The sequence below is a fragment of the Dermacentor albipictus genome, chromosome 4 (assembly GCF_038994185.2).
Source record: "Dermacentor albipictus isolate Rhodes 1998 colony chromosome 4, USDA_Dalb.pri_finalv2, whole genome shotgun sequence".
NCBI classification, from domain to species: Eukaryota; Metazoa; Arthropoda; class Arachnida; order Ixodida; family Ixodidae; genus Dermacentor; species Dermacentor albipictus.
This window is the reverse complement of record NC_091824.1, coordinates 38,700,894-38,716,884: the sequence shown is the minus strand read 5'-3', so window position 1 is coordinate 38,716,884 and position 15,991 is coordinate 38,700,894. Positions and strand designations below refer to the sequence as shown.

The 15,991-nt window shown below is 46.0% G+C and overlaps 1 non-coding gene across 1 annotated transcript; it reads right to left on the bottom strand.

Annotated features, from left to right (window-relative positions):
• Nucleotides 1-10,937: 10,937 nt before the first annotated feature.
• TRNAT-UGU (transfer RNA threonine (anticodon UGU)) lies at nt 10,938-11,009 on the bottom strand. Its single transcript has one exon. It is a non-coding gene; the product is annotated as a tRNA-Thr (tRNA).
• Nucleotides 11,010-15,991: the final 4,982 nt, after the last annotated feature.

Here is a 15,991-nt window from a genome sequence, read left to right as displayed (position 1 = left end):
GAAACATATATGATCAAGTGTTTCTAACAGTATTCACAGTTCGGGCTGGTATCACTGCAACCTATCAGATGTCTATAACGGTCGTTGAATGCGACAGCGAGGCGAATCGGGTTAACCATGCTTGTTGGGCTTCTTTTGAGCTTGTGAGGCATAAGAAATTTCATTTCTTGGTCCTATTTATGTACTCGCTTTTGTCCTCGATCTCATTGGATCCAGTGTTCCAAAGCACGGTTGCGTAGTACGCAACGAAGTATCGCGTTTGTGTCTGTTCGCAAGAACGGAATGCGTACTTCAGAAGCATTATTTAAAGCAGTTTTCGTTTCAGCGTCTGCCTGTTCGTTCCCTATCACGCCGCAGTGTGAAGGTACCCCCTGAAAGGTGACATTGTGGCCATTTCTATTTGCGTGGTCGAGATGCTCTGTAATGTCTATATATCCATTGAATAATACGGGCCCCGTCTAAGGACGCAGTCAAGCGTTTGAAGAGCTGTCTTGAAATCGCAGAATATGGTCCATGCGTGAGGAGGCTCCTCGGAGATAAATCGAAGTGCCTCCCAGATAGCAACAAGTTCTGCGGCAGTTGATCCGGACATATGGTCTAGTTCAAACCGCCGAGCGATGGTCCTATGTAGGATGGCGAAGGCTGCAGTGGATGCATATGGCGTGACAAAGCCACCTGTGCACGCGTGCTAGGGTGAGTTGCTTGAGGCCAATGGATGGAACGTATGACTTCTTTGTAATTCCAGAGGTCTGCGGTGTAATGAAAGGTTTAGTCAGGACCCAAGGAGGTCTTCTCGGAATACAGACGGGAGAAAATCTTGACGGCAGAATATTCTGATGAGACCTTCAAAAGCTAGAACCTGTGTGGACGTGGCAAGGATCGAGCGACGACAGACAATGGTGTCTGTGCCGGGTCAACGCGCGAAGGTACATTCGAAGAGGCTCGCAGAGCAAGTGAACACCAATAAGACAAGCACGAGCTTCCGCTGTACTTCCATTGGTTGACGTGTATCGTGGGAGGCCCAAACATGTGCGCAATGCCAAACCACAATATGATTGTGACGCACGTCTTAGGGGTGGACCCTGGATTAGTTCTGACCTACTGGCGTTCTTTAACGCGCCCCCAATGCACGGTACACGGGCGTTTTTGCATTTCACTCCATCGAAACGCGGCTGCCGTAGCTGGGATTCGATCCCGCGCCCTCGGGCACAACGCCAATGTCCCTACGCCGTGAGAACGCCACCCCGGCCGGTAAACCGCATTTTCCACCTTGTCTCAGTTACTACTGATTACGATGAAGCAAAGGCAGAAGAGCACGCATTTGGGCTGGTTGGTTCATTATTACGAGCAGTAAACAGTGCTAAACAACAGGACAACGAGAGGGACACAGACTGTGTCCCCCTCCTTGTCCTGTTCTTAAGCACTGTTTACTTCTCGGAAGCAAAGGCGTGCGCAGCAAAACAAATAAGCTCAGTTTCGATGTTTGGGTGGATTTTGCTATGGCATATAAAAAATTCGTTGAAATAGAAAATTTCCGAAGACACCTATAAGCAGTTCTTATCAGTTGTGGATGCGAAAGCATTAAGGTCCAATTCAAAGGCGCTGAGCGGTCCTTCAAATTTTGCGCTGCGAGTAATCTGCCACAGCGGCACGTGCTGCCCGAGCCAGCAAGCAGCAGCAGCCTTCGGTGCCAACGCCACATGTCACCGGCACGGCGATGCCCTCTCCCCTCGCGCAGCACCTGGCGCGCTAGCGCGGCAGCAGGTGTACCCTTCGCCCTAATGCCTCTATTTCGCGCGCTGTGCCAACGCCTCCTACAACGCACAAGATCTGTACGCTGCCATAGCATGTAATGTGGATGCTCTAGAGTAAGTCGCGGTGGTTTTGACGTCACCGCTTCCGTCACGGCGGACTTGACGGAGGAAATCTCGGTCCAAGTAGCATAACGCCATACAGCAGAGTGTACAGGCATGCCATCCAGGAGGCGTTGGCTCTGCTCCGTCCAGAGACGCTCGTCCCGAGAACGAGTGTGACGTGGCGTCACGGCGACGCCCTCTCCCCTCGCGCAACGCCTGGCGCGCTAATGCAGAAGCAGTAAAACCCCTTAAACTTCGTAAAGTAGCGCCACGCTTTGAAGAATGCCGCATCCTCCTCGCGCGCTCTGGCCGATGCCGCGTCGCTATTGGCCTAATAGCATCGCGTGGGCTCTCGCGCCGTGCTTCAGCGCCATTTTCGCTCGAGAAGCATCTACGGAGTGGCGAGCAGCCATTGTTGGCTCCGTTCCTACGCTCGAGCAGTGTAGGCGGCGCCACGGTCGAGGAGGGAGCGTGTAAGAGAGGAGAAACGAGGAGCTAGGCGTGAAGGCGGAGGAGGAGAGTGTCGCTACTTTACGAAGTTTAAGGGGGTTTAGGAAGCAGGCGCTCCCCTTCGTCCGCTATGCTCAGTCAAGGCGAAGCTCGTGGCGTGGCGCCGCAAACAATGGCAAAGCGAGTTCAGATGCCCTTTCGCTGCTACAGATGACAGACGCCGGCTTTTTCGCTCAATGGGACATTTCACACCTTCGAATAAGAGATGGTCGTGTCCACCTGTGACTGCACGTGTTCATCTAAATCATCCCAATATCAAAAGGACCCTGAACGACCCCTCGGTCTTGGTGAAATAAGACAGTCCGCGGCTAGCATCATCATCATCATCATCATCAGTCTGCTTACGCCCACTGCAGAGCAAAGGCCTCTCCCATACTTCTCCAACAACCCCGGTCATGTACTAATTGTGGCCATGTCGTCCCTGCAAACTTCTTAATCTCATCCGCCCACCTTACTTTCTGTCGCCCCCTGCTACGCTTCCCTTCCCTTGGAATCCAGTCCGTAACCCTTAATGACCATCGGTTATCTTTCCTCCTCATTACATGTCCTGCCCATGCCCATTTCGTTTTCTTGATATCAACTAAGATGCCATTAACTCGCGTTTGTTCCTTCCCCCAATCTGCTCTTTTCTTATCCCTTAACGTTACACCCATCATTCTTCTTTCCATAGCTCGTTGCGTCGTCCTCAATTTAAGTAGAACCCTTTTCGTAAACCTCCAGGTTTCTGCCCCGTTGGTGAGTACTGGTAAGACACAGCTACTACACTTTCTCTTGAGGGGTAATGGCAACCTGCTGTTCATGATCTGAGAATGCCTGCCAAACACACCCCAGCCCATTCTTATTCTTCTGATTATTTCCGTCCCATGATCCGGATCCGCCGTCACTACCTGCCCTAAGTTGATGTATTCCCTTGCCACTTCCAGTGCCTCGCTACCTATTGTAAATTGATGTTCTCTTCCGAGACTGTTAAACATTACTTTAGTTTTCTGCAGATTAATTTTTAGACCAACTCTTCTGCTTTGCTTCTCCAGCTCAGTGAGCATGCATTGCAATTGGTCCCCTGAGTTACTAAGCAAGGCAACATCATCAGCGAATCGCAAGTTACTAAGGTATTCTCCATTAACTTTTATCCCCTATTCTTCCCAATCCAGGTCTGAATACCTCCTGTAAACACGTTGTGAACAGCATTGGAGAGATCGTATATCCCTGCCTGACGCCTTTCTTTATTGGGATTTTGTTGCTTTCTCTATGGAGGACTGCGGTGGCTGCGGAGCCGCTATAGATATCTTTCAGTATTTTTACATACGGCTCGTCTGCACCCTGATTCAGTTATGCCTCCATGACTGCCGAGGTTTCGACTGAATAGAAAGCTTTCTCGTAATCAATGAAAGCTATATATAAGGGTTGGTTATATTCCGCACATTTCTCTATCACCTGATTGATAGTGTGAATATGGTCTATTGCTGAGTAGCCTTTACGGAATCCTGCCTGGTCGTTTGCGTGACAGAGGTCTAAGGTGTTCCTGATTCTATTTGCGATTACCTTAGTAAATAGTTTGTAGGCAACTGACAGCAAGCTGATCACGGTCTATAATTTTTCAAGTCTTTGGCGTCCCCTTTCTTATGGATTAGGATTATGTTAGCGTTCTTCCAAGATTCCGGTACGCTCGAGGTCATGAGGCATTTCGTATACAGGGTGGCCAGTTTCTCTAGAACAATCTGCCCACCATCCTTCAACAAATCTGCTGTTACCTGATCCTCCCCAGCTGCCTTCCCCCTTTGCAAAGCTCCCAAGTCTTTCTTTGCTTCTTCCGGCGTTACCTGTGCGATTTCGAATTCCTCTAGACTATTCTCTCTTCCATTATCGTCGTGGGTGCCACTGGTACTGTATAAATCTCTATAGAACTCCTCAGCCACTTGAACTATCTCATCACACGTATACGCTGTTGTGCATACACTGTTGTGAACATCTCAGCCAAGGTTTGCTTCCGTACGTGGTGCGTAGAGCTCGCAAGCGCATCGCGAAGTCACCTCTCTCTCAAAGACTCACTTTTCAACAGAAGGTTCTGTCCTCACTCACTTCTGGACGCTTTATTTCGTCATTCTGCGGTCGGCTACATGACGAAGATAACTACCCTCTCTACCTTCGTAAAAGTACCGCCATCTCCTTTCTCCTTGGCCGTCTCCTCTCCTGTACTGCTCTTCTTTTTTTTTTACTTTCATGACCTGGACCACCAACGCAGTCTCGTCGCCCGGGCCAAGGAGGCAGCCCAAGCCAGAGGGTTCTTGGAATAAGGAATCCTCCCACCTAGAGTGAACCGGTTCTGACTCGGTTTACCATTGCGGAAAATAAAAGCTTAGTTCTCTCTCTCTCGCTTGCGAAATTAAGTCGACGGTAGCGCCCCCTCGAAAATCCCCGTTGAAGCTCAATCGAACTGGACAATTGCTGTCCGCGCTATCACTAGACAGCAATCGTCCAAACGGAGATACAGGAAAGAGAGAGAGAGAAAATGATAAATGAAAGGTAGGGAGGTTAACCAAGACTGAGCCCGGTTGTCTACCCTACACTGGGGAAAGGGGAAGGGGACGGAAAGATTAGAAGAAGAGACACTGGGGATATCAGTCGGTCACTCAGTCCGGATTGCAGACGCTGACTCAATCCGGTAGCTTTCAAATATCGCAGCAGCGCTTTGGTGGCCTTTTGTAGCTGCGACATGCGAGGCCATGGTCCCAAGATTTTGTTCAAGGTGAACGGCTTTCCATCTAGCTGATTGAGAGCTGTGCAGAGGTCCTGCCTTTCATTTTCAAAAGATGGGCATTAGCACAGTAGGTGTTCTATGGTTTCCTCGACACCACAGGCATTGCACTCGGCGCTACCAGCCATTCCAATCAAAAATGCATATGCATTGTTGAATGCGACGCCCAAACGTAAGAGGCACAGCACTGTTTCCTCATTTCGCGGAAGACCTGGTAACAGCCGCAGTTGCATAGAGGGATCGAGGGAACGCAATCGATGTTGAGTGTATTCAGGTAGGTGCCACTTCTCCAATGTCAAAGAGTGCGCTAGCTTGCCTAATGTTGGGCTGCGTCGGTCCGCGACAGGAAAGAGAGAAGTGGCCTTGTTCAAAGGATTGCGTTACTTATCCGACGGTAGAGGGGCTGTAGTAGATACCGCGGCCGCCGCGGGGTGCTGGCACGAGTCAACCGGCTAAGCGCACTGCGGCTCGCCGAGTATAACCGCGTTTGGCTGATGCAGTCGGAATTAACATCCAAACTGAGATTTGAACTGCGCGTCACGGTGACATTTAGAAGGCGAAGCGTTGTGGGCACGCCCCACTGCGCCGTAGCCTTCGCAGTGCTTAAGTTCTTATTACATTCTTACGGCTTTTCAAATGTTATCTCGGTGCCGACAAGAGTGACCGGCCACACAGCTACCTGTATTGATTTATTTATTACCAATTTCCCTGAATGTAATACAAAAGCTGGTGTCTCTTCTTTTGTTTTGTGTGATCACATGCCAATTGTTTTCAGTGTAAACCGTAAAATTAAAAGATCTTCCCCATGTGAATTTCCCACCCGGCTAATTACCCCATTGCGAATGGAGAAATCTTGTGATGAACAGCGACATATTGACTTGAGTTCAATTTTTTCAGTCAAACTGTGCTAACTTCGCATGTGAAACTTTCTTGGCCATTTTTCGTGTGTTCTACGACCGGCATTTTCCTACTCGCACTAAAACAAAGCAATCCTCAAAGACAAGAAAACCGTGGATCACGGCAGAACTATTCCAAGAAATCAAAGAAAAAAAATCGGCTGTATAACAAGTCGATCGTGTCCCGTGACATGGCAGATCTAATCACGTTTAAGAAATGCCTTAATAAACCTAATAAGCAGCTGCGGCTTGCTAAGATTAGCTATAATAATGAATATTTCGAGTCCTGTTGGAGCGATAGTAGGAAAGTATGGTAGAAGGTCAATTCGCTACTTGGTCGTCCACCTGATGCCCTACTTCCTGTTATTAGGAAAGACGGGGTTGATGTTAGCTTTGAAATCTTACCTGATGTTTTCAATGATCATTTCACCAACATTAGTATGTCACCCACTTATAGCAGTGCTTGCCGTCATATTAAGGCGCGCCTCATGACGCCGTCTTTCTCCGGTTGACTGATGAAGGTGAACTTATCTGTATTTTTTCAATTTTAAAAGAGAGTAGCACGTGCGATATAGATTACTTGCAGATGAAACCTGGTGAATAAGTTCTCGATGTAATTGCCCCAGTGTTAACGCATATTTATAACCTATCACTCGCTAGTGGTGTCTTTCCACGTAAAATGCAAACTGCAAAAGTCTTAGCTTTATTCAAGAAAGGTGATAGAACAGCGATGTCCAACTGCAGGCCAATATGTATACACCCGATCTTTTCGAAAGCTTTAGAAGAAAATCATTTTTAGCCGTGTATCCAACTTCCTTGAAACTAAAGACCTCCTCACTGACTCGCAATATGCCTTTCGCAGACACAGATCGACTCGCACTTCCTCAGCAGAAAGAATATACACACGTGTACTTGCTTATCTTTATCGGGCGACCACGTTTCACCGCCTAACAAATGTTATCGCACAGCGCAGGACGCGCCTGCATGTATCGGAAGTTTTTGGAATGTTATCGATGGTTCCATCTGATGTCTGTCACCAAACCTTGTGTAATCTCATTGCATGCATGCACGACACGAATAGTGTAGAGCTTTGTGGAAAGCATGCGAGTCCCAGCCATCACTCTGGAACATTCGATGAGTGATATATAAAAGCCGAAACGCTTGACCCGCTGATCATATTTTCGACGATCGCCGACTGCGTTCGCCGTTGTCGCCGTTCTTTAAGTGTAGCCTGTTGTTGTGGGCACAGGTTCGCGCAATAAAAAGTTAGTTTTGTCTTTCACAGTACTGCTACTGTGTTCTTTAACGTCACTACCACGTCACAATATATTTTACGAATTTTTGAAGACCGCCGCTTACTTTAGGGGTATTTATTGACTTTAGTAAGGCATTCGACTCCATCAGTCATGAACTATTATTAAACAAACTTACCTACTACGGTATCGGCGGTGTCGCCTTAAAATTATTTCAGTCGTAGTAGCAGCACAGATGCCAATATGTGTTCATTAACAACAAATCATCCAAACTTTCCTGTGTTACGGCAGGTGTTCCCCAGGGAAGTATCTTTGGGCCTCTTCTGTTTAATCTTTACGTCAATGATCTCGTTAATATTGATCCCGATCACAATTCATAATATATGCCGACGACACTACTGTCCTGTTTTCGTCCAATAATGCTCCGGAGCTAGTATCTGTGGCTAACTCTTGTTTGAAAAAAGAAAATATATTTGTGGTCTCTAGAAAATGGTCTCAAGATTAACGCTGATAAAACAGAGGCAGTTTTATTTCAAGCGAAGAATAAGAATATCTGTCTTTGTAGGGATGTGGTGTTAGGGCCTTCTGAAATTGAACTCGTCCCTTCTGTAAAAACACTCGGGGTCTTTTTTGGTGAAAATATGAGCTGGAGCGATCACATTGATTTTCTTGCAGGCAAACTCTTCCAAATTAGTGGACGCGTTTTCTCCCTTCGCTATATGCCTCGGAAGATTAATATGTTAATTTATAATGCTTTGTTCGCGAGCCACCTTCATTATTGCCGCCTTATTTAGGCACCACATCTGTTACAAATATTAACCGTTCACTTGTAATATGAAAGAAAATTGTTCGCGTAATTAGAGATATGCCCTTTGACTCCCTATCTGAGCCCCTATTTAAAGAACTTCGCGTAATTAAAGTCAGTGATATGTTTAACTATCGCCCTGCTCTTGGATGCCTAAAAGAAGCCAAACAGAACTTAAGCCTTGTTTCATCTCTGGCTAGATTAGAACACAACATCCCATGTCCCTGGAATACTGGCATGTGCCGCATGTGCGCTCAACTTATGGTAACCAGATGCTTTGTTACACTCTCCCAACTTTGCTGAATAATCTCAGATCTGCGTCCATCGATGTTCTGGCAGAGAACTGTATAATTTCTATTGCCCCAAGAATTGGGTTTGACCATATACCTAATCTTCATTTTTTAAGAGTTGTGTGTATCTACATATCCATATCGTTTGTTTTTCCCGAGCTATTTGATGTGTCAAGCAAATTTGTTTAAATGAAATCTATGTGCTATTTGCCTTTACTCTCTCTTTCCTTTCTCTCTTTTTGTTCTTCTTTCATTTATTTCTTTTCCTTTTTTCCCTCCCTCCTAGCTTACTGCTGCCTTATGGACCTTCTGGTTATCAGGACCAGTCAAGTTGCTTTTTTGTAGCAACCTTTTCCCTAATGCCTGGGCACTTTGTACCAATTGTTTACATGAATAAAGGTATTATTATTATTATTATTATTATTGTTATTATTATTATTATTATTATTATTATTATTATTATTATTATTATTATTATTATTATTATTATTATTATTTCTTTTCCACAATATATCTTCTTTGCTTAACAAATTTTATATCCTGACCAATCGACAGTTCGGCTTTATTTCAGGGCGTGGTACTGTGGCACTGCTTGAGGAATTTTCAGATGAACTGTTCTCGGCATTCGATCAGAATCTTTTCACATGTGCGCTATGTTTAGATGTAGCGAAAGCGTTTGACACCCTGAATCATCAAATCTTGTTGAGTAAACTGCATTTTTGAGGATTTCGCGGGCCTTTTTACAAAGTTCTCGAAAATTGCTTGAGCAACAGATTTCAGGTGGTCTCTACCGATAGTAAGGGCGTATTTAGTTCTAAGCTGTCGGTTAAAGCTGAAGTTCCTCAGGGGTCCATTTTGTCGCCATTGTTGTTCAATATCTTCGTTAACGACTTCCCTTTGGCAATTTCGAAATGTTCAGTATACCAGTATGCTGACGACACTGTATTATTAACGAAACACCTTTCTTATAAAACGTCCACTGAAATGTTGCAAAATGACGTTTACAAAGCAATGCTTTGGTTCTCTAATAATGGAATTGTAAATCCCCCCAAAATAAAACTTGTTTGTTTTCGCTCCCCACTTAAGACTACTATTATTAACATGCCCCTCTACTTGCATGAGTCAGACTGTGTTCATTGTAAATGTGCGCCTATTCCATACGTGGATTGTGTGAAATATCTCGGAATCTATTTCGATAGTAATTTATCTTGGCAACATCACTTATCACTTATTTGTTCTAAACTGAGGTCAGTAGCGTGGCTGTTGTTTAATAACCCTTGTCTGTAAAAAAGATTATAGCACATGCACTAGGTTACAGTGTGTTGAGGTACGGCATTACAGTCTTTGGCTTTTGTTCTGATCGTTGGAGGTGCAGGGTAGACCGGATTATAAAAAAAAACATTCTTAAAAATGTTGCATACAATTTCCCAATAGTAACATCTGCAAATATTTTCCGTGAACTTAGTCTACCGAACTTCCATTCAATACTTATAGAAACAGTTGTCGTTAAACATTTCTGGAATTCCGCTTTCAAACAAAAAGTGCCGCCACAAGGGAGTTTAGAAAACATGTCATTTATGTAGTTCCGCGTTCAGCCACAAGGTATGGCACGGCCAGACGCTGTGCTTGTGTGCCTGACATATTTAACAAATTGCCAAAAGAAATCTTTAAAGCGACATCAAAAAGCACGCTCAAATACTTCTTAAAGCAGCTGCAGTAAAATTAACCTCTTGTACATTTTTTTTTTGCATCGCAATATTTACCTCTTCAACTTTTGTTATATGTAGATAACCAAATGTTATCTTGTTCTTTTCAATTTTTTGCCATTCGTCTTATTTCTTTTTTTCCCTTCATGTCTCATCAATTTACGTATATTTTTTTGCCTTGTCTATCATATTCATTGGCACGGTCCTACAAGCCAACTAAGGCTTAGACTGGCCTGCTTGTGCTGTTTTGTATATTGTGTGGCAATAAACATTATTATTATTATTATTATTATTATTATTATTATTATTATTATTATTATTATTATTATTATTATTATTATTATTGTTGTTGTTGTTGTTGTTGTTGTTGTTGTTGTTGTTGTTGTAGCTAATAACTCCACTTCTGCTGAACGAATTGAAGTACTTTTCGCGACAACGTATTTCTTAAATAGCCTATTTTAACTTCAGATGCCTTTCTCCACTTCAATAAAAAGTGATTCAGAGCCCCTTTAAGCATCATTTATTCCTTAAAATTCGTAATATTAGAGTTCAGAGCATTAAGCTCTGATTACTCATTAATGTAAATACATTAACATCCTATTAATACCACTCAACCTAAACCCACAACTTCCGCGTAAAGTGTGCGATGTCCTACCGTGGCCTCCGAGATCGTGCCAGCGTACCTTTCGCCCTCGCCATCTCGGAGGCGACGACCCTCTCTCAGAGCGGCGGACGCGCCCTCTGCTACTGGTGCACGTCGGTTCTATCCGTTGTTCTATCACGTTTGCTCCTCCGTAGCACGCCGCCCCCGCACAGAAATGACGTTCGTTTCATACAGCGCACGGAGTCAGATAAAAAAAAACAACAGCCGCCAGTGAGGATCGAACTCACGACCGCTGGTTTACAAGACCAGCGCTCTGCCACTGAGCTATAGCGGCGACGGTGACGGGGCGCCTTACGAGCGGCGTCATTCCGAATGAATGGATGGAAGGATGCTATGAACGTCTTCTATACGGAACGAAGCAGGGGGTTGCGCCACCAAGGTCTTGTTATTATATTGCCTAGTGCTCTGCGTATGTTTAAAAAAAAGAAAAAAAAAGGAAGGCGCACGCTATTCCCGCTGTCCTTATCGCACTAATTTGAGTTGTGACGCACGCGTCATCTCTAAAATGCGCACGGACGGCTGTGTGGCATTTGCGCCCGTTGTTTAGCTTCATTGGCAAAAGCAGACAAACGCTGTATTAACGCGTAGTTAAACAACCGCGATGTCGTGCGGCGCCGTAAGATGCCGCGTAGTACGTACGAGAGTCAGTTCTGGCTTTCGTACGACGTGTTGCTTCTAAGCAATAATTATTGCGTAAACAGGGGACACGCGTACAGTTAGATTTTGGTAGACAGAAAACTAAACTTTGTTCGCGACAACTGGGCGTTCGTGGCCTTCTTTGTTAGGTGTATAGGAGCACTGAAACATAGCACAGTTAATAGTTCTATAGTGTATGTACATCTGTAGCTAGCTAATATTTTATGCGGCGTCTCCAGAAATGTTTTGGGGGGGATAGGGGGGGGGGGGTTGAATGGCTGATGTGTACAACGGCTGACATTTCGAAAAAATTTTACTGGACTATGCCGCCACCTCATCCGGGCTTGACCCGTAAGGAGGCGGTTTTATATCGACAACTTCAAACGGGGTCGTTATTCACCCCGGTGCTGATGAGGCACGTGTGTCCAAGTGTTTATGAAAGTGATCTGTGTTGTGTGTGCCGAAGGGAAAGAGCCACTGCAGCTCACATCCTTTGGGACTGTGCTAAGAATCCGCACCAAGCTGCAACAATATAACAACGATCCCGCCGCGGCTCGAGGCCGCAAAGAGATGCTATGACCAAGATGTCCAAACCCAGGCCGTCCAGCAGATCTCGGCGGCCCTCGAAAGGCAACGACCGAGCGAAACCGGAGGGAGGCTGCCACCCCAAAGGAGGGGCAGGCGCGGTCGACCAAAGGGAATAGTGCGGCCGTGGCCGAAGTAGAGGCGCCACACGCCGCGAAGACGTCATGGCCGCGTCACGGTAACGCCTCCCTAACAGGGTAAGGCTAACCGTTCTGCAGGCACTCACAACAAAGTTTCGTCACTCACTCACTCACTAACTTATTTTCGTGTGTGGATCAAGCACATCGATCACCATCATCATCATCATCATCAGCCTGGTTACGCCCACTGCAGGGCAAAGGCCTCTCCCATACTTCTCCAACAACCCCGGTCATGTACTAATTGTGGCCATGCCGTCCCTGCAAACTTCTTAATCTCATCCGCCCACCTAACTTTCTGCCGCCCCCTGCTACGCTACCTTTCCCTTGGGATCCAGTCCGTAACCCTTAATGACCATCGGTTATCTTCCCTCCTCATTACATGTCCTGCCCATGCCCATTTCTTTTTCTTGATTTCAACTAAGATGTCATTAACTCGCGTTTGTTCCCTCACCCAATCTGCTCTTTTCTTATCCCTTAACGTTACACCTATCATTCTTCTTTCCATAGCTCGTTGCGTCGTCCTCAATTTGAGTAGAACCCTTTTCGTAAGCCTCCAGGTTTCTGCCCCGTAGGTGAGTACTGGTAAGACACAGCTATTATATACTTTTATCTTGAGGGATAATAACAACCTGCTGTTCATGATCTGAGAGTGCCTGTCAAACGCACCCCAGCCCATTCTTATTCTTCTGATTATTTGCGTCTCACGATCCGGATCCGCCGTCACTACCTGCCCTAAGTAGATGTATTCCCTTACGACTTCCAGTGCCTCGCTGCCTATTGTAAATTGCTGCTCTCTTCCGAGACTGTTAAACATTACTTTAGTTTCCTGCAGATTAATTTTTAGACCAACTCTTCTGCTTTGCCTCTCCAGGTCAGTGAGCATGCATTGCAATTGGTCCCCTGAGTTACTAAGCAAGGCGATATCATCAGCGAATCGCAAGTTACTAAGGTATTCTCCATTAACTTTTATCCCCAATTCTTCCCAATCCAGGTCTCTGAATACCTCCTGCAAACACGCTGTGAATAGCATTGGAGAGATCGTATCTCCCTGCCTGACGCCTTTCTTTATTGGGATTTTGTTGCTTGCTTTATGGAGGACTACGGTGGCTGTGGAGGAGCTATAGATATCTTTCATTATTTTTACATACGGCTCATCTACACCCTGATTCCGTAATGCCTCCATGACTGCTGAGGTTTCGACAGACTCAAACGCTTTCTCGTAATCAATGAAAGCTATATATAAGGGTTGGTTATATTCCGCACATTTCTCTATCACCTCATTGATAGTGTGAATATGATCTATTGTTGAGTAGCCTTTACGGAATCCTGCCTGGTCCTTTGCTTGACAGAAGTCTAAGGTGTTCCTGATTCTATATGCGATTACCTTAGTAAATAGTTTGTAGGCAACGGACAGTAAGCTGATCGGTCTATAATTTTTCAAGTCTTTGGCGTCCCCTTTCTTATGGATTAGGATTATGTTAGCGTTCTTCCAAGATTCCGGTACGCTCGAGGTCATGAGGCATTGCGTATACAGGGTGGCCAGTTTCTCTAGAAGAATCTGTCCACCATCCTTTAACAAATCTGCTGTTACCTGATCCTCCCCAGCTGCCTTCCCCCTTTGCATATCTCCCAAGGCTTTCTTTACTTCTTCCGGCGTTACCTTTGGGATTTCGAATTTCTCTAGAGTATTTTCTCTTCCATTATCGTCGTAGGTACCACTGGTGCTGTACAAATCTCTGTAGAACTCCTCAGCCACTTGAACTATCTCATCCATACCTCGTAACCATCACTAAAGAAGCATCCTTCGTCAAGAAGGCTCGGACTACGGCGTGAGCCCGCTCAGCCTCCGTGTGATGCGCCGGTAGCTGTAGGCCAGGTATACCTGCCACGAGACACACCGACGGCGTAAGCTGGAGATGTAGGAGTACCCTTTCGCCCTAATGCCTCTATTTCGTCTGCTCTGCATGCCAACGCCTCCTAGAACGCACAAGAGCTATGCCCTTCGATGCATGACGTCATGCTACCTTCCCCGACTGCCATAGAATATAATGGGGGTGCTCTGGAGTAAGCCGCGGTGATTTTGACGTCACCGCTTCCGTCACGCGGACACGACTGTGGAACTATCGGTCCATGTAGCATGACGCCATAAAGCAGAGTGCACAGCCATGTCATCTAGGACAACGTTACTAGACTAGCTAATGTTGATCTAGGAGGCGTTGGCTCTGCTCCGTCGAGGAGCGCTCGTACCGAGAGCGAGTAACGTGACGTCACGGCGATGCCCTCTTCCCTCGCGCAACGCCTGGTGCGCGGAAGCAGGTGTTCCCTTCCAGCCACTCTGCCCAGTCAAGGCGAAGCTCGTGACCTGGAACCGCAGCCAATGGCAATGCCAGTTTAGATGCCATTTCGCTGCTACAGATGACAGAGGCCGGCTTATTCGTTCAATGGGTAATTTGACGCCTTCGAATAAAAAATGCCCGTGTCCACCTGTGATTGCACGTGTTCATATGAGGCATCCCAATATCAATGGGGCCCTGAACCGCTCCTCGGGCTTGGTGAAATAACACAGTCCGCGGCTCGCATACACTGTTGGGAACATCTCAGCCATGTTTTGCTCCTGTACGCCACGCGTGGACCTCGCAAGCGCATCGCGAAGTCACCTCTCTCTCAAACACTCACTTTTCAACAGAAGGCCTTGTCCTCACTTTCTTCTGGACGCTTTATTTCGTCATTAAGCGGTCGGCTACATGGCGTAGACACTAGCCTCTCTACATTCAGAGAAGTACCGCCATCTCATCTCTCCTCCGCCGTCTCCTCTCCTGTACCGCTTGCGTTTTTTCTTTCTTTTTTTTTTTACTCTTCGCTTGCGAAAGCAAGTGGACGGTGGCGCGCCTTCGAAAGTCCCCGTTGAAGCTTAGTCCGACTGGACAATTGCTGTCCGCGCTATCGCTAAACAGCAATCGCCCAATCGGAGATAGAGGAAATAGAGAAGTGGCATTGTTCAAGGGATGGCGTTACTTATCCGAAGGTAGAGGGGCTGTAGTAGATAGCGCGGCTGCCGCGGAGTGCCGCCACGAGTCCACTGGCTAAGCGCACGGCGGCTCGCTGAGAACCGCGTTTGGCTGATGCATAGCGGGTCGTAGGCACCAAAAGCGGAAGTCGTGGCGTCTATGTTAACATCCAGAATGAGATCTGAACTGCGCGCCACGGTGACATTTAGAAGGCGAAGCGTTGTGGGCATGCCCCAATTCGCCGTAGCCTTCGCAGTGCAATGCATTCAAGAAGGAACGGGAACACAGCGGAGGCCGTGCTTGATTGCTAATAACTCCGCTTTTGTGAACGAATTGAAGTACTTTTCGTGGCAAAGTATTTCTGAAATAGATTATTTTCACTTCAAATGCCTTTCTCCATTTCGATAAGAAGTGGTTAGGGCCCCTTTAGGCATCTTTAGTTTATTCCTTAAAATTCGTAATAGTAGAGTTCAGAGAAGTAAACTCTGATTACTCATTAATGTATATTTGTCATTCCACGCCGACTGTCCCAACCTTGACGCTCGACCATCAGCGATTTCTTCGAAAAAAATCGAGGACTATTTTTGCGAAAAAAAATAAAGATATTTAGCACCGCTAGGAACATGTGAAGTTTTTATAAAGCTCGAAACTATGAGTCGTAAGATGCATTGTCAAAAAATTATCTCTTCTTAAATTAGGCGAGCACACACTTTCTCTTGAGAATGAAGATAGGCTTTTCACTTAAAAAATGTTTTATCGATCTTTACGTTACTGTGAGCTTCTTATACAGCACTAAATATGCAAAATTTGGTGCTATTGGGAATTGTTTTGCAGAAATATAACTTTTACCGAAAGGTTATATTTCATAATAACTAATTGCCAGCAAG